The sequence below is a fragment of the Orcinus orca genome, chromosome 3, assembly GCF_937001465.1.
Source record: "Orcinus orca chromosome 3, mOrcOrc1.1, whole genome shotgun sequence".
In the NCBI taxonomy this organism is placed as follows: domain Eukaryota; kingdom Metazoa; phylum Chordata; class Mammalia; order Artiodactyla; family Delphinidae; genus Orcinus; species Orcinus orca.
The window spans coordinates 4,149,383-4,168,623 of NC_064561.1; the positions used below are offsets into that span (position 1 = coordinate 4,149,383).

The 19,241-nt window shown below is 50.7% G+C and overlaps 1 protein-coding gene across 3 annotated transcripts in view; it reads right to left on the reverse strand.

Annotated features, from left to right (window-relative positions):
- Positions 1-200: 200 nt before the first annotated feature.
- TINCR (TINCR ubiquitin domain containing) overlaps positions 201-19,241 on the reverse strand; it is a 56,171-nt gene continuing 37,130 nt past the window's right edge. For all 3 annotated transcript variants that reach the window (XM_049707635.1, XM_049707634.1, XM_049707632.1), the window contains one exon: positions 201-4,844. The gene's annotated coding sequence lies outside the window, so the exon portion shown is untranslated. The remainder of the gene's footprint in view (positions 4,845-19,241) is intronic.

Below are 19,241 nucleotides of genomic sequence, written 5' to 3' on the forward strand. Positions count from 1 at the left end.
CTGGTATACAGACCAGGAAACGACCTGTGTCACTTTCAGGCCAGAGCATTTATTGCTAGTAAGAGAACCTCCAGAGTTGTCTTTCTCTCTGACACGGAGACCAACAATATTCTAGACAGTGGCTGCTCCATCAGCCAGCATCTTTGAGTCAGGTGACATGAGGCAGGCCCCCAGCCCAAAAAACCACAGTGACTATACAATGTGAGTGAAAAATAAATCTTTTTTTTTTGGCCGTACCACACAGCATGCGGGACCTTAGTTCCCAGAACAGGGATCAAACCCACGCCCCCCTGCATTAGAAGCGTGGAGTCTTAACCACTGGACTGCCAGAGAAGTGCCGAAAAATAAATCTTTGATGTCATTAACCTCTGAGACCTAGGGGCTGTTTGTTACTGCAGCAAAACCAAGCCTGATCTAATAAATAAGACTGGAAGTTTTTTGACAGTTTGGACAGAAAGAGGTGATGCAGGTTCTGGATGAAAGTGAAGACTCCTGATTCTAATAGGTAATGCTGATCAAGCCCTTCCTATGGTCCAGGTGCTACGCTCAGTACTTTTCCTGAGTGATTTCATTTAACCCACATCCCCACGCTCCCAGGTAAGAATTGATACTGACTCTGTTTTACAGACCAAGACACTGGGCTCAGGAGGGAACATCCCTTGTTCAAGGTCGCTTACCAGGAAGTGGTGGAGCCAGAATTGGCCCCTAAACCCGTCTGACTCCAGAGCCTGCCTGCTTCCAGGAGCTGGCTTTCCTCCGGGGTATGATGCTCTGAGCCTCTGCAGCCGTGCGGTTTATCATCCCATCAAGGAGACTTGAGGCCACCATAGAAACCACATGTCCACAGGCCAGAAAGTTGCTCCAACTTCCACAAATCAACAAAACCCAGTACCTTTGCCAGGGCAACCCCTGGAGCCACTGCCCAATGCTTCCAGCTCCTTCCACCATCTCACCACGGTCCTACCCCAAATACCTGGGACTCCCTCTCTGGTGAGACGCTAAATATGGTTGGTCCTCTTCTAACTGCATTGTAACCACGTGATACGTGACCAGCTGCAGAAGACCTGGATGCTTCCATGGCCCCGACCCTTAGGTGTGACGTGAGCAATAGAGTTTCTCGGCTGGTGTCAAGGACTTTGGAAAACACCATCTTTCATTTCTTCCCTCCTCACCTTCAAACACCCCCTGCCACATACTTACTTATTACTGTATCCCATGGACTCTGAGATGCCATCAAAGAGAAAACCCACCCTTGTTTTATATCCTGCTAAGGATGAAAACATCCCTGCCAATTAAATCACGGCACAGGGGAAGAAGACACATCCCAATTTCAGAGATGTTAAAACAGGAAAATGAAGCATCTTAGAATCAGTGAAATGTGATGAGTTCCTTGTTTGGTGACTGTCTCTTCTGCTAGACCCAAGAGGCAGGATGTCATTTGTCATGGTTGTTGCTGAGTTTCCGGTGCCCTGTTTTAACAGGGCCTGGCACACAGGAGGTGCTCAGTAAATAAATGAGTGAATAAATGAATGAATGAATGATGAATGACCTGATTGATCTGATGCTAAGACGTTTTCAAGCACGCTCTCATTTCATCCTCATCATGAAGCCATCACCAACCTCTGCATTTAATGGAGAAAGGAAACCAAGGCCCCCAAAGGGATGATGACTTGCCAAAGCCATACAGTCAAGCCTGAGATTGACCTTCCCGCCCCGAGGCCTGGCTCTGGCCCACAGGCCCCTGCCCGCTGATTCTCCATCGGGCCATCCAGGGCAGCTCGGGTCCGACTTCACCCTAACATCCTTCTCATCTTCCCTGCAACCTCTTTGATGAAAACCTAATCACGCCCACCCGAAAGTCGACATCGAAATTACTGCCGAGCCCTTGACTTGAGGTAATTAAGAGCATTTTGGGACGCCTTGCTTGATTAAAAGCAGCTCATCCACTCAGAATGAAAATTCAGGAGGCAAATTGCTTTTGTTGCTGCCACGATGCTATTTTAAACCCACGCGCTCTCGAGCTAATAACGGCCCGTCACTCGTCACTCGGGCTGTCGGCCCGCTCTAGACGCATTTGCATGGCTCTCCACTGCTGTTTACAGCCGTCGCTCCACCAATCCTGGCACCCAAGCCTGGAGGGACCCCTGTCAAAGCATCAAACCCAGGGGGATCTGGACAGCTCTGGATGTTGCCCCCAAACCTGCCCCCATCTCAGGGGCACCCCTCGGTTTGCCTGTCCCCACTGCCCATCACAGGCCTTACCCTGTCTGCCTGAATCCCAGCCTCTGCTCCTCCCTGGTCTCCCTGCCTCCAATCCCAAGCCTTCCCATCCATCCTACCCCAAAAGGCTCCTAAAATCTGATCCGGCTACTCACTCTCCATCTTCACCCAACTAAACTCCCTGGACCCTTCGAGACTCAGCTTAGAAGTCACCCCGACCTCCAGGCCGGCTCAGGGGCTTCCCCGGGCTCTTTCAGCTGCCTGCATGCTTCCCATCAGAGCTCTCTTCACCCGGTGGTGACTACCCAGTCACGTGTCCATCTCTGGACTGTGAGCTCTAGGAGGACAGGGCAGGGTCTGTCTTTGTCACTGCTGTGTCCCCAGCACTCAGGTCAGGGCACTGAGGGGGGAGGTAGATACTGAATGAATGAATGCATGCATGCATTGGGGCAAGAGGTGCTAGGGACCCCATGGATCTCGAGACATCAGGCCCTCAAACAGCCCCTGTCTCTGCCCTGAAGCTCACCATCCCGCAGGCCTGGAGCCCTCACTCTGCTTGCTTTGGTCCCTCCTTCCCCAACCAGGGACCAGACAGGATCCCCCCTCAGAGCCTCAGCTGGAAGCTGATTGCATTATTCCTCCATCAAAGGAAGGGCCAGCTCCTCAGTCCAGGTCACAGCAGGTGGGAATTTTCCATCCACCCCCAGGGTAAGGGAGGGGTGGGGGCTCCCCTTCTGCAGAGGCTGGTGGCAGGGGTGGGGAGTGAAGTTCCAGCCAAGGAGGGGTCAGAGCTCCGAAGGGAAGTCCCTCCTGCAGTCTCACCTTGGGCCGGGAAGTGTCTGGTCTCATAGGTCATGATGTGTCCAGCTACCAGGAGGGTCATAGATACAACTTGACAATACTGCCATAAAATTCAGAGGACCAGCGGACTACATCTGTCAGTGTTTTCAAACCATGGGCACGTGCTTTGGCCTAACCAAATCACTTCTAAGAATTAATAATAATGGAAAGCAGGGACCTCCCTGGCGGTCCAGTAGTTAGGACTCCGTGCTTCCATCGCTGGGGGCATGGATTCGATCCCTGGTCGGGGAACTAAGATCCTGCAAGCCGCACAGCCAAAAAAAAAAAAAAAAATTAAAATCATAATAACAGTACTGATGAACCTAGTGGCGAGGCAGGAATAAAGACGCCGACGAAGAGAACAGACTAGAGGGCACAGGGGGGCGCACTGACATATACACGCTACCAAATGCAAAATGGATGATGGCTAGTGGGACGTTGCTGCACAGCACAGGGAGATCAGCTCGGTGCTTGGTGATGACCTAGAGGGATGGGATAGGGAGGGTGGGAGGGAGACGCAAGAGGAAGGGGATGTGGGGATATACGTATACATAGAGCTGATTCACTTTGTTGTACAGCAGAAACTAACACACCATTGTAAAGCACTTATACTCCAATAAAGATGTGAAAAAAAAATAATGGAAAGCAGTGGTTTTCATCTGGGGGCGATCCTGTACCCAGGGGACACTGTGAGGCAGGAGACAGATGGGCCCCCAGGGCAAATGGTTTGAGTTCGTTCCTTGTGGACTGATACTCAGACGGGAATAACAGGACAATGGAGAGAGGAGGCTGGGCCCTGCCCAGATAGAAGATAAGAGACCACATATTCCTCATTCTTGAAGTCAGGAGACATCCCGACTACACATGCACAGAAAGGCTCCTGGGAGGTCAAAAGGGGAGTGATGCTAAGTGATGGTAACTAATGCTCACTACCCATAGGCCTCTTCGGTAGAATCCATCTTGGCTAAGAGATGCGCGCTCACACGTGGGAAAATCCTGAGATATACCAAATACGGACTTTGAACCAGGCAAATCAAAATGATTGGCCAAAGGAAACCCGGAAGAAACGCCTCATAAAAGGGATTCAAACTACCAAGAGGGTGCGACTCTCTCTCTGAGCCCGCCCGTGTGTCTAGCCACATGTACTGTACTCTTCTTTTCCTTTAATAAACACTTTACTTGTTTCACTACTTTCCGTCTTTGTGGGAATTCTTCTTCTGCAAAGCCATAGCGCCAGGGCCTCGTCACCGACCACTGGTCTAGTGGCTAGGATTCGGTGCTCTCACCGCTGTGACCTGTCACCGGCCAGAAACCAAAACCCTGCTTCAAGCTGCTGTAGGCCGAGGCCGCCCGAGGTCAACCGGGCGTTATCACAGATACATCTGTGGTTGTCACAACTGCGGGTGCTCCTGGCACCAAGTGGGTGGGGGCCAGGGAGCCGCCGAGAGACCCCCCTGCTGTCCTCCTCACGTCCCTGCAGCTCCCAGGGCAGCTGAGCCCCACGGCCTAGGTCCCTTCGGGATGCAGGAGGCCGTGGCCGAAGCTTAACTTCCCTATTGTGGCGCTGAAAAGGGAGCAGGTGTTGGCAGCTTTGCCGAGGAGGCCCCGCTCGGCCGCCTTTGTGATCTGAGCTGCTAGAATCCTCGCCCGAAGCGGCCTCCATTCAACCCGCTGAATTCCACAATCCGCCTGAAAATCTCCCATTCTGCCCGGCCGGCCTGGAACGCGGTGGTTTTGTTCATCTTTCCTCGGCCTCCTCTGCCCTTCATCGCTTCTTCCCTGAGCTGAGAGGAGGGAAAAGGGAGGGTGAGAATAAAGAGAGGGAAAAATAAAAGAGATTTGCCAAGTGTTCGGCGGAGGTTTGCATTGAAGGGGATTCTCGCCTGGCGCTTTGAGATGTTGACAAAGACGGGCGGGGCCCTAGGCGGGCTGGCTTGGCCAGGGCAGCCGCATTGAGATATTCACAAATACAAATTCATTGGGACTGTCTTTGTAATGGTCTGGCTGCCAGACGTCCATTAACCCGTGCCAGGGTGACTACCTTCAGCACTCCCTCCTCAGACCCAGAGAAAGAAGGGAGGCTGGGGAAGGGGTTGGTACGATCCCAAAGTTGAAGTGGGGATTGGGAAGCAGAGACCACCTGGTAGCCAGGGGCCCCTCTCTCTTTGCCTTGCTGTGTGACCTTGAGGAATCCACTTGCTGTCTCTGTGCCTTGTCAGTAATCAGACCTTTAGGTTCCCTCCGTGGTGGAATGTAGGATCTGGGAGCTGCTCAGAGGGTGGAAGGTGCTTGCCGAAAGTCACCCAGCCGTCGGGAGGCGAGCTCCTAGTACAGGGGTCCTCTCCAGAAGCTGAGAGGAGAGGAGAGCCTCAGAGGCTAGTCAGGGTATCCAGAGGGAGGACCCTAGCCACCATTCCAACATCGTCCCAAGGCAAATCCCCAGATGGCCTCAGGAGCGTCCCCTCTCCATTCTGGGCCTTTTCTGTAATAATAATCCATCTTAGGTATGTTGTTTAATTCAGACCAAAATATTGACTGAGCTCCTACTATGCGACGGTTTGTGCGTGGGGCGCTGGGGACACAGCAGGTGCGCTCAGCCCTCCCGGGGCTCACAGATGGTCACAGGACCAGGCAGCTCCGGTCCCAGGGTGATGAGTGCTGTTGGGGGCACCCAGAGTAACCTGAGTAATCAGAGACCGTCTCTTGGAGCAGGAGGTGTCTGTCCTGCCAGGTCTTCTGAAGGCTGTAGGTGGCTGGACTCAAAGCCCATATTAGCCGCATCACAGGACACGTAGCCAAGCCTGGCTGAGGTTGTTTCTGTCTCTGAGGCTCTCCACCATCCCAGAGGGTTGGGATCAGAGCAGATCAGGTGACCAGCACCCACTGCCCTTCCACACACACACAGACACACACAGACACACACAGACACACACACACACACACACAGACACACACACACACACACACACACACACACACACACACACACACACACACACGACTTTTACACTGAGACGTGTCAAAATAAAAGCTGCGAGCCTTCAGTGATGTTCCCAAGCAAAAGGGCTTGTATCCATGGAGAGGCTGTTGGGAGCTGCCTGATGTATGCGTCTCCTGGGCTGGTGTAACCGATGACCACAAACTTAGTGAAGCACTTAGCAAAGCCGCACAAAGTTATTGCCTGACAGTTCTGGAAGTCAGATGTCCCGCGTGGGTCTCACTGGGCGAAAATCAAGGCATGGGCAGAGCTGATCCTTCCGGAGGCTCCAGGAAGCCTTTTTTTGCCCATGCTGCAGCGCCACATCTTCCAGGAAACCCACTCCAATCTCTCCTGTCTCCTCTTTGATTCTCACAGATACCAGGCACCAACCTGCCTCAGGGCTTTTGCACTTGCCATTTCCGCTTCCTGAAACACCCTCCCCTACTTCTCTATATGGTGCTTTCCCGTCTTTTCCAGCTTCTAGAGGCGCTCGCATTTTTTGGTTCGTGGCCCCGCCCTCCATCTTCAAAAAGCTTCACTCCAGCCTCTGCTTCTGTTGTCAGGTCTCCTTCTCTGGCTCTAACACTCTGCCTCCCTTTTATAAAGACCCTTGGGATGACGCTGGATCACTCGGAAAATCCAGAATCATCCCCCATCTCAGGGTCCTTAACTTAATCCCATCTGCAGACTCCCTTTTGCCACGGAAGGTATCATAGTCACAGGTTCCAGGGGAACCAGGATTCTGACTACCACACCCACCCCCTGGGGGTCATGGCCCAGAGGGGTCAGAATAGAGGATCTGGGCAAAGTCCTGGCATTGGGGGGATCTCAGTTTCCCCATCTGTCAACTGGGGATCAATCACAGGCCTTGAGGGACTTCCCCGGTGGTCCAGTGGGTAGGACTCTCCACTCCCAATGCAGGGGGCCCGGGTTCGATCCCTGGTTGGGGAACTGGATCCCAAATGCATGCCGCAACTAAGAGTCCGCATGTTGCAACTAAGAAGTCCACGTGCTGCAACTAAGAAGTCCACGTGCCACAACTAAGACCTGGCACAGACAAAATAAATTGAAAAAAAAAAATTTCCTTATTTAAAAAAAAAAAATCCCAGGCCTTGATGCTGAGGGTTGGAAAGTTTGGCTCAGCATTGAACACCGAATACTCAGCAGCGGCCAAGACTAAGCGTGGCCCCTGGACCCGTGGGCATGATGGTGGATAGTAAACATGGGGGAAAATCAGCAAAACATTGATGGAAGGGAGCATAGTGGGGGGCTAGGGAAGGCTTCTCTGAGGAGGGGACCTACGAGCAAAGCACCATATAGAGAAGTAGGGGAGGGTGTTTCAGGAAGCGGAAATGGCAAGTGCAAAAGCCCTGAGGCAGGTTGGTGCCTGGTATCTGTGAGAATCAAAGAGGAGACAGGAGAGATTGGAGTGGGTTTCCTGGAAGATGCGGGGCTGCAGCATGGGCAAAAGTCAGGAGTCTGACGAGCCTAGAGGGGGGGAATGGAGAAGGCCAAGGGCAGCTGGTGAACAGAATGGAAGGTACAGAGGTCGGCTCAGAAAGCTCCAGCATTCGGAGCCTTGACTTTGCCCTGGGAGCCCAAGGGAAACCCCAGGAGGGTTGTGAGAGGGAAGGGAACTGCCAGGGCCCGGCACCCAGCCCGGTGTTTAAGAGCCAGCCAGTACAAAACAAAAAAAAAATTAAAAAAAAGAGCCAGCCACCCTGCCTGTGTTCGAATCCCAGCTCTGCCAGGCTCATGCTGTGTGACCTTGGGCAAGTCACTTTCCCTCACTGGGCCTTGTCTCCCCATCTGTCAAATGGGGATAGTGGTAATGCCAACATCACAGACCTGTGTGAGGATGAAATGAATAAATCGATGATAAGCTCTGGGCTTGGAGCACAAGAAGGCAGAGGCCAAAGGCTCATTTACTTCGAGGAAAAACTCACCCCTAAAGACCCTGCAGCCGCTTTTGTCCCAGCCTCAGGTTTTTATTTTCTTTGATGACACATGTGCCCGTGTCCCTGGGCAGGAAACCCCCTACCCCGCCCCCGCCCAGGATCCACTCACAATGGGGGCAAGTCGGGGGTGGGATGCAGAAGCCCCAAAGGGGGGCAGAATTAATCACGGCACCGTTCGTGGGAGGCACCTCGGTCATTGCAAACGATTTAATAACAGGAAAAAAAAACGTACTGCTGCCCTGGGAATTAGAGGGAGGCAATTCACATCAGAATTTTGTTTCTTACTTTAAGGAAAAGGGCACAATATAATCCTGTTGTTTTGGGGCCCTGGTCCTGGATTCGAACCAGACAGAAGCGCTCTAAGGAAAGGATGTCTCTTTAGGTGGGGTCCTCAAATCCACCCACCCACCCTCCAAGTCACAGAGGTTTTCTCTCTTTAAGGTACTTCCCAGGTCTTGTGTTCTGCCATCACACACGGGTCGTCCCTCTAGTTTCCCCTCGGAGTCTGCCTTGTGTGCAGTAGGGACACAGAAATGCTGGTTCAGTGGAACCGAGTTGCTGCAAGGGGCCAGGGAGAGGCTTGAGGTGGGGAGTCTGACTCCGTGCTGTCACTCGGGTACTTCTTCCTTCAGTAAATATTTACTGAGCACCTACTGTGTGTCTGAGCCTGTGCTGGGCGCTGGGGACACAGAGGAGCCCAAAATATATACATATTTTTAAGTTTACCCTTGTGGAAGGATTTGGGCAGGCTCAAAAACAGGGTGATGGGAGTTATTTGGCAGGTGCTCAGGGTGAGGGGACCTGACCCAGCGGCGGGGGGGGGGGCATCCTGGAAGACTTCCTGGAGGAGGTGACTCTGAGCAAAAAACCTGAAGGATGAGATGGGACGAGCTAAAAGAAGGGATATTGGGTGCAGCAAAGGCGTGTGGGGTGGGGAAACTATGGCTCCTTCAGGCAATTGGAGGGTGCATGAGGGGTGCTGGGGGACCAAGGAGTAGGTGGGAATGGGGGGCTACTGTCAAGGCAGAGCCATGAGGCAGAAAGGAAAGGACAGATGGAAGAGAGGCTTTGGAGGGAGAGCAGGCAGAACCTAGGGACTCACAGGCTGTGGTGGGAGTGAAAGTGAGGCAGGGCAGGAGGCTGACATCTGGGTCTCCAACTTGGGGATGGGGGCATGGTGGGGCTACCTCAGAGATAAGGACCCAAGAGGAGGGGCAGGTTTACAGGGAAGACGCTGAGGCCAAATTGGCCCCTGAGGAGGGAGGCACTGGGGGACATCCAGGGAGACGCCCAGGGTGGCAGCTGGTCCTGCAGGGAGGGGGCTGGACTAGAGTCTGAATGTCTGGCATCCATGCAGAGCTGCTGTTCCCCTTGCCTAGAACATGCTTCCCTGCAGCCTCCATCCAACTACAGCCTGGAAGCTACCTCCACCTGGAAGCCCTTCTGGGTTCCCACAATGCCCGTGCCTCCCCCTTAACAGCTGGGAGCGTGCTTTGCTGTCACTGCCTGGTCACAGTGAGCCGTGTAAAGGTGGGGCTGGGTCCATCTAAGTCCTGCTGTGTCCCCAGCACCCAGTCAGAACCCTCAACCTGTCTGTTACAGGAACAAGTGGGTCTGTCATTTTCGCCATTACGTGCCTGGCACCCAACAGTGCTTCTGGCCAGTGGTCGGGCCCTTCAGGTAACTCCCCTGCCAATCATCCAATCCCATGAGGTTCTTCTTTGAGGCCCAACACTCAAGGCATCTCAGAGGCAAGTGAGACCCAGGCCACTTCTAGCTGCCAAGGCCCCAGAAGAAAGCAAAGACTAAAGAAATACCCAAAGCACTGGTTTATTTTAACAGAGAATGTTAATCATGAGTAGATGCTTCTGCTGCATGCCACACACAATCCGGTGCATGTAATTACGCTCTTCACAAGGTCATGACATGATTTATTTTGAATTAATAATTCAAGGCACACCAGAGGCGGGACTTGCCCAACCACTGACAGGTACGAACTGAGCACCCACTACGTACCAGGTAGTATTCTAGGCACGGTGACAGGATGACCAAGACAGTCCCACTCCCAGCCCTCGCACAGTTCAGTGAGAGAGACAGATAAGAAATGCATTGGCAAATAAACAAACAAGAAAATTTCAGACTCTGATAAAGTCAGAGCCAAAATAAATAGAATGGTGGGGTCGAGAAACCCAGGGCTGCTATTTAACCCAGGGAAATCAGGGAGGGCCTCTGGGAGGAGGTGATATTTGAGCCAAGAGAGTTGAAAGTTGAGATGGAGCCAGCCATGTGGATATCTGGGCAGAGGGCACAGCATATGCAAAGGCCCTGAGGCAGGACTAGGCCTGACATGTTGGAGGAATATTCCATCCCTCCTGAGCATTTGTTACTGTCACACCCACAAGCCCATATGGAAAGAATCTGAAAAGAAGATCTTTGAGGCGCTCTGGGAAGACCAAATGATCCTCACCTCCTACATGGCCCCGGCCAGACCCTGGCACCACCTTCTTGACCAAACCCCTACCCTGAGCCCAAGGATGGCACCCCCATCTTCCAAGCATCTCCTGGCTGCACCCCCAAGCTGTCCCACCCTTGTCCTGGCTTCTGCTCCACACATCGAAAGCTCCAGCCAGAGCCACCCAGTGTTCCCTCCCAACACCCACAGCTGTCTCCACCATCTCCCACCTGCCAGGACTGGGGTGGGGGGTCTGGGAGAGAAACCACATATCCGTGGTGCCCCCACTGAGTTTCTGGACACCTAGGGGGAGAAAGGTCATGACCACATCCACTAAATATGCAAGGAGAACTACGGTGATTGTCACCGTGTCTGGATTCCACCCCTGCTGGCCTTGTAGATGTCCCTGGGGATTCCTTTATTCATTCAACAAACACTGGCTTGGTGCCCCCTTTAAGATTAGTCTAGGGCTTCCCTGGTGGTGCAGTGGTTAAGAATCTGCCTGCCAATGCAGGGGACACGGGTTTGAGCCCTGGCCTGGGAAGATCCCACATGCCGCGGAGCAACTAAGCCCGTGTGCCACAACTACTGAGCCTGCGTGCTGCAACTACTGAAAGCCACGCGCCTAGAGCCCGTGCTCCTCAACAAGAGAAGCCACTTCAATGAGAAGCCTGCGCACCGCAAGGAAGAGTAGCCCCCGCTCGCCACAACTAGAGAGAGCCCCCGTGCAGCAACGCAGTCCCAACGCAGCCAAAAAAAAAAAAAAGATTAGTCTAAACCAGGCTGAGCCCCAGTCCAGGCTGGGATGCTAGATTCTACTCCACTCTGAGTCTCAATTTCCATATGCATCCTTGGAAGAGGCTGGACTCCTTGCAGTCCTGACACTAAATCCTAAACCCAACCCTAATGTCCCACTGCAGGGCCTGGCCGACCCACAGCAGTCTGGCCGGATCCATAGAGCAGGGCTCCTGACGCACCCTCACCCTTCAGAGCCCCCAAGACTGGAAGTTTCCTGGGACCCAGGGCAGCAAGTGAGCAGGTGAGGGTTAAGGCCCTGGTAGTGGATAGGTCTCAAACCTCTCTACTCTTGGAGGCCCTGCCGGGCACTCCATCTTCTGCCCAGTGGGGGCCGCATTAGCCGCTCAAAATCTATTTGGGGGAAATTAGAGCAGAGGCCTTTGCGACAATCATGGGTCATTCTCGTCTCTGGTTCCCAGGCTCTCCTGCAGTGATGATAGCCCAGCAGCAGGTCTGAGCAGGGGGACACAGGAGGATTGGGGGATCCCAGCCGGCCGGCTGCAGCCCAAGGCCTTCTCCAAGCCAGCCGGGGAAAGAAGAGTGCAACCACTGGGAGTTTTAAGGGAGTCGCTTCTCTGCTCCACCACCTTTGATGGCTCCCAGCTGCCAAAATTTCAGTCCAGATGGTCCAACTTGATAAATAACAAGTCTTGGCAGCACCAGGGGAGAAGCCCAGTCTCCCAGCTCTCCCTATTTCTTCCCACCAAGTCTGTGGGTTCCCTGAATATCCTCCAGCCTCTGTGGCTCAAGAGGCAAAGTTGGGCTTGGTTTGCATTTTATTCAGAAGTAGGGTGGACTTCAGGAATGGTTTGATCCAGCATTTGAACTTGTCATCAAGAATCAAAGTGTACTCTGTCTTCTGACATCTAGTCCCAATCTCTTCCCCAAATTCCTCAAGCTCTTCCAGCCCCAGGTTTTTGCTCACACCTGGCTGGCCAGTTTCACCCCTCCTAACCAACCCCCCACCCATTCCACAGCCCAAATGTCATGCCCAGAGGCAGCACAGCAGTGCAGTCCCTGGAAATGAAGGTCAGGAAGTCGGCTGTTACCCAAGCAAAGAATTCTCTGCCCTTCTCGAGGCCTCAGTTCCCCACCTGGGATAAGAGAGGTTGAATTCAAGGATCCTTAGAATCTCTTTCAGCTCTGAGGTTCAGTGAGTCTGGGGCCCCCATAGGAGGTGCTCAACAGGGATTAGTCCTCTCAGTGGCTATTTTAGTCATGGTAATAACAGCCAACGTTAGTACATGCTTCCTATGGGTAAGGACCATGCTAGGTCCTTCGGTCTGTGATGAGGTGAGTTTGTTTGTTTGGTTTTTTTAAGGATTTTTTGATGTGGACCATTTTTAAAGTCTTTATTGAATTTGTTACAATATTGCTTCTGTTTTATGTTTTCATTTTTTGGCCATGAGGCATGTGGGATCTTAGCTTCCCGATCAGAGATCAAACTCGCACCCCTGCATTGGAAGGTGAAGTCTTAACCACTGGACCACCAGGGAAGTCCCTGAGGTGAGGTTTTAATCCTCACCTCCTGTATGAAGTACGTGTTAGTGTTAGCTCCATTTTACAGGTAAGAAAATTGAGGCCCAGAGAGATCCAGCATCTTGCCAAAGGTCACACAGCTGGTAGGTGGCAGAACCAAAATTTGGTACCTGTGAATCTCATTCCAGACTCTACAACCTTAGCTCCCATGCTACAGCACCTTTGGATCTCCTGGCCAAGATTTCTGGGTGCACATCTCCAATTCAGGCAACAAGAAGGTGGGTAGAAGGAGACCTTTTCACCCATGAATGCATCTCCAGGTTTGTAAGAGAGTCAATGGACTCGGTTTACCTCCTAGGAAGTCCCCCTTTCCACATTGCTGACAAAAGAAACTCCCTCTTTCTGAACCTGTGGAAAACTCAGGTTCAGAAATGAGAAGCAATTCTCCTAGGGTCTCCCAGCCAGGCAGTGCTATGGTGTCTTATATCAGGCAGGATGGGCTTGTTGTGCGGTTACAGCAACCTTATGGAGCCAGCCTCCAAGATGGCCCTCTGAGCCTCGCCTCCTGGTACTCGTGCCCTTGTGGAGTTTCTCACACCCTGAGTCAGGGCTGACCCATGTGGTCAGTGGAAGTTCTGAGGGCCAAGTCATAAAAGACTCTCCAACTGCCACTTTGCTCTCTCTGGGATCACTCACTATGGGAGAAGCCAGCTACCATGTTGTGAGGAGGCTCAAGCAGTGCTGTGGAGGGGAACTGAGGCCTCCCACCAACAGCCCCAAGAGGGGACCAGCTTGGTAGTGGCTCCTCCAGCCCCAGTCGAGCTTTCAGATGATGCAGCCCCAGCCGACAGCTAGACTGAAACCTTGTGAGAGATTCCGAACCAGAATTGCCTGGCTAAGCTGTTCCCAAATTCCTGACCCACAAAACCATGAGCAGTAACAAATCATTATTTTTGATTTTCAAGGAATTTTCAAGGAATCTATACAAATTTTCAAGGAATCTATACAACCATAGCAACTGGAGCAAATCCCAAAATCGTACTGGCCTTAAGACAACTAAGGCTCGGGGCTTCCCTGGTGGTCCAGTGGCTAAGACTCCATGCTCCCAATGCAGGGGGCCCAGGCCTGATCCCTAGTCAGGGAACTAGATCGTGCATGCTGCAAGTAGGAGCCCGCATGCCGCAAGTAGGAGCCCGCATGCCGCAAGTAAGAGCATGCATGATGCAAATAAAAAGAACCCGCGTGCCTCGACTAAGACCTAGCACAGCCAAATAAATAAATATTTTTTTAATGTTAAAAAAAAAGACAGCTAAGGCTTATTTATCACTCACACTGTATTCCCAACACAGGTTAGCAGGAAGCCTGTGAGACCACTGTATGCAGGCATCACGGCAGATGGGTGGAACAAGGTGGTCTCCAAGGCGGGGAGAGGACAGGGAATTGCACACTTGCTTTTAAAAGGATTCCACCTGGAAGTGATGCACATCGATTCTGTTCATGTTTTCTTGGCCATAGCAACCCCCGGAGCCACGGCTCACTTCAAAAGTCATGTGTATTAGGTTGCTAGGGGGCTGCCATCATGAAGTACCACCAACAAAGTGACACAAACAACAGAAATTTATTATCTCACAGTTCTGGAGGCCAGAAGTTAGAGATCAAGGTGCTGGCAGGGCCATGCTCCTCTGAAGGCTCTAGGGAAAGATCTGTTCCAGGCCTCCCTCCTGGCTTTTGGTGGTTTTTTGGCTTTTGGCTGCATAGCCCCCATCTTCACGTGGCATTTTCCCTATGTGCGTGTGTCTCTGCATCTGAATGTACCCTTTTTATAAGGACATAATTTATAGGGAATTAAGGACCCACCCTACTCCGGGATGACCTCATCTTAATTAATTACATCCGCAGTGACCTTATTTCCAAATAAAATCACCTGCTGTGGTACTGGGGGTTAGGACTTCAACACATGAATTTGAGGGGACAGAATCCAATCTGTAACAGCAGGGCAGTGCAACTGTATCATGTCCCTGGCAGGAGGAGAACTGGAATCCGGCAAACAGCCCTAGTAACCACGACACATCCATTTATTGAGCACCTACTGTGTGCTAAATCCTTTACCAGGCTCCCCACATATGCTTTCTTATCCATCTCTCAACAACCCTCCCAAAGAGATAGTCTCATCTCATTTTATCGTTGAGGAAACTGGTCTCAGAGATCACAAGACACTTGCCTAATGTCACACAGCAAATCAGAGGCAGTACCAGAGAGAAGTCTGTTCCACCAGCTCACCATCTTTCTTCCCACAGAGTTTGCGGGTCTCCTGAATTTCCTCCTGCCTCAGTAGCCTACAAGGTAAAGTGGGGCCATGCTTGGATTTAATGCGGAAGTAGAGTGGACTTCAGGGAGGGTTTGATCCAACATTGCAACAGGTCAGCCAGAATACAGGTTTATTCTCTCCTTCCTCTGCCACATCCGTCCTAAATCTGGTTCCATTGGGGTTGAATGGAGGCTGTTGACAGTGACAGTTAGGGCTGGGGTGGGGGGCGGTAAGGGAGAGAGAGAGGGAGAAAGAGGGAGAGAGAGCAGATTCATGAACTAGGCTGCATTTGAAGCTACCCTGCTCTACTTGTTTTTGTCATACTTATCTATGCCCAATATTAATTTATCATGCTCACTGTTTTACGTCTCTTTCTCCCCCCCCCCCCCCCCACTGGACAGTCAGCTCATGAGGACAGAGATATTTGACTGGCTCTGTATTGTATCTGAAGTGCTCAGAACAGTACCTGGCACATAACAGGTACTCAGTAAAGATCCAGTGAACGAATTAAAAACGCAGGATCATGCTTAGACAAATCACACTTCTCTCCTGGGACTGAAGTTTGGGTCGGCCTCCCTGGAGGCATGAAGCTTATGGCCAAGCAAACTGGGGGTTCTGTTAGGTAGGATAACAGAGGGCTGGGTATATATTTCCCTGGCTTTCTCTCCGCAGTGTTGCTGTGTCCCTTTCCCAAAGGCTCAAGTCTGGGTAGGTGGCCCTTCCCATACAGCTCTCTCCAGGGTCCTCCCCTTCCTCCCTCAGATCTGGGGGTGGTAGGGGCTCCCCACTGTCGTTAGCCTAGGTGCTGCGTCTTCCCTTAGGAATATCCTTTAACCTCACCACACTTCCAAAAATAGTACCTTTATTCAACTTGCTACAAATTACCCAAATTTGGGCGGGCCAGCTATGTGCTGCTGGACCCTATATCTCTCCATCTTTCCACTTGCTGCCCCTGTGCTCATCAAACTCCACCCTCCTCCACCCTCTCCAAGTCACAAAAGAGCCTAGTGAATGCAAGCAGAGATAAAAGGGAGTGTCTACACCAGCAGAAGCGCCACGTGCTCAGAATATACACTGCCGGGTTTCATCCTATTTGCTTTTCGCATGTGGTGTCATTGAAGCCTCGTGGACGTTATCAATTTCTTTTTACAGATGAGGAAACTGAGGCTCAGAGAGGTCAAAGTATGTTGCCCAGGGGCTTCCCTGGTGGCACAGTGGTTGAGAGTCCGCCTGCCGATGCAGGGGACACGGGTTCATGCCCCGCTCCAGGAAGATCCCACATGCCACGGAGCAGCTGGGCCCATGAGCCATGGCCGCTGAGCCTGCGCGTCCGGAGCCTGTGCTCCGCAACGGGAGAGGCCACAGCAGTGAGGCCTGCATACCTCAAAAAAAAAAAAAAAAGTATGTTGCCCATGGAGGTGGTAAGTCCCAAAGCCAAGTGTTATGTGTAGAATTGTGTGTCCCACAGAAGATACCTTGGGATCCTAACACCTGGTACCTGGGAATGTGACCTATTTGGAAATAGGGTCTTTGCAAATATAATTGCATTAAGATGAAGTCATCAGATGACCCAGCAATCCCACTACTGGGCATAAACCCAGAGAAAACCATAATTCAAAACGAGACATGTGGGCTTCCCTGGTGGCGCAGTGGTTAAGAACCTGTCTGCCAACTCAGGGCACACGGGTTCGAGCCCTGGTCTGGGAAGATCCCACATGCCGCAGAGCAATGAAGCCCATGCACCACAGCTACTGAGCCTGTGCTCTAGAGCCCGTGAACCACAACTACTGAGCCCACGAGCCACAACTACTGAAGCCCATGCACCTAGAGCCTGTGTTCCACAACAAGAGAAGCCACCACAATGAGAAGCCACCACACCACAACGAAGAGTAGCCCCCACTCACTGCAGCTAGAGAAAGCCCGTGCACAGGAACGAAGACCCAATGCAGCCAAAAATAAATAAATAAAATAAATAAATGTATGAAAGAAAAGAGAGAAATGTACCCCAATGTTCATTGCAGCAGTATTTACAATAGCCAGGACATGGAAGCAACCTAAATGTCCATCAACAGAGGAATGGATAAAGAAGATATGGTACACATACACAATGGAATATTACTCAGTCATAAAAAGGAACAAAATTGGGTCATTTGTAGAGACATGGATGGTCCTAGAGACTGTCATACAGAGTGAAGTAAGTCAGAAAGAGAAAACCAAATATATATTAACATATATATGTGGAATCTGAAAAAATTGGTATAAACAATCTTATTTACAAAGCAGAAATAGAGACAGATGTAGAGAACAAATGGATGAAAACCAAGTGGAAAAGGAGTGGGTGGGTGGGATGAAGTGGGAGATTGGGATTGACATATATACACTGTTGATACTATATATAAAATAGATAACTAATGAGAACCTACTGTATAGCACAGGGAACTCTACTCAATGCTCTGTGGTGGCTAAATGAGAAAGAAATCCAGATATATGTATACATATAGCTGATTCACTTTCCTGTACAGTATAAACTAACACAATATTGTAAAGCAACTATATTCTGATAAAAAAATGTAAAAAAGAAGAGACAGGAAACAAACAAACAAACAAAAAATAAGAATGGAAAATTGTTCACTTTATTTGGGATTGATGAAAGCCTTACTAAATGAGATAAAATCTGGAAACCATAAAAAAATATTGATGTTTCACTGTATGAATTCTAAAAATATCTATATAGCAAAAACACCTTAAAGTCAAAATCCCCCCCCCCAAAAAATAACCAAAAAAAGATGAGGTCATTAGAGTGGTCAAATCCAAATATGACTAGTGTCCTTATAAGAAGAGGGAAATTTAGACCCAGATCCACACACAGAGTGGACAGCACCATGTGAGGACACAGACCCAGGGGGAAGGTGGCCATGTGAAGACAGATAGAGATGGGGAGATTTGCCAGCCCAAGCCAACGAATGCCTGGGGCCACCAGAGGCTGGAAGAAGCAAGAAAGGATCCTCCTCTAGAAGATTCAGAAGGAGCATGGCCCTGCCGACACCTAGATTCTGGACTTCTAGCCTCCAGAACTGCGAGAGAATAAATTTCTGCTTTTTTGTGATACTTTGCTACAACAGTCCCAGGAAACAAATACACCAGGCTTCTGCCTTTCACTTCTCTTCCTGACTGCCTGTTACTTAGGATTCTCCCAACTCCAACCCTCCCCATAGATGCCCAGAGCCCAGAAAATCAAATTGGTCTATTCCTTATGTAAGGAACTTCTAGATTTCACCTTTTTCTCCTCTTGGCTTTATCTTGGCATGGTGTCTAAGAGAGCAAGGTTGCAATGTCACGTTTCACCAGTAGAGGTCTCTCTCTTTCTCTCTCACACATGCACATGCACACACTTCTATCCTCCAACTACGCGTGCATCCCTGCCCTGGTTTGCAGTGGGGTGAAACTGTGAAACTTGAAACTGTGTATGTGATCCTCTAGAAGTGAGGGAGGGACTTCCCAGACGGTCCAGTGGTTAGGACTTGGTGCTTCCACTGCAGGGGGCCCGGGTTCGATCCTGGGGAACTAAGATCCCACGTGCGGTGCGGCCAAAAAAAGGAAACGAGAAAAAGAAAAAGAAAAAAACCCCACAGAAGTCAGGGAGACCTCAGCATTGAGATTTACAAGGACATGGGCTCATGGAGCTGGGCCCTTCATGGTTGTTGATTCTAAATGTGTGAGACACAGCAAAGGAAACTGTAAACAAAATGAAAAGACAACTTACAGACTGGGAGAAAATATTTGCAAATGATGTGACCGACAAGGGATTAATTTCCAAAATATACAAATAGCACATACAACTCAATAACCAAAAAAAAAAAAAAAAACAGCCTAATCAAAAAATGGGCAGAAGACCTAAATAGACATTTCTCCAAAGACGACATACAGATGGCCAAGAGGCACATGAAGAGATGCTCAACATCACTAATTACTAGAGAGATGCAAATCAAAACTACAATGAGGTACCACCTCACACCGGTCAGAATGACCATCGTTAAAAAGTCTACAAATAATAAATGCTGGAGAAGGTGTGGAGAAAAGGGAACCCACTTACACTGTTGGTGGGAATGTAAACTGGTGCAGCCACTATGGAGAACAGTATGAAAGTTCCTTAAAAAACTAAAAATAGAGTTGCCATATGATCCAGCAATCCCACTCCTGGGCATA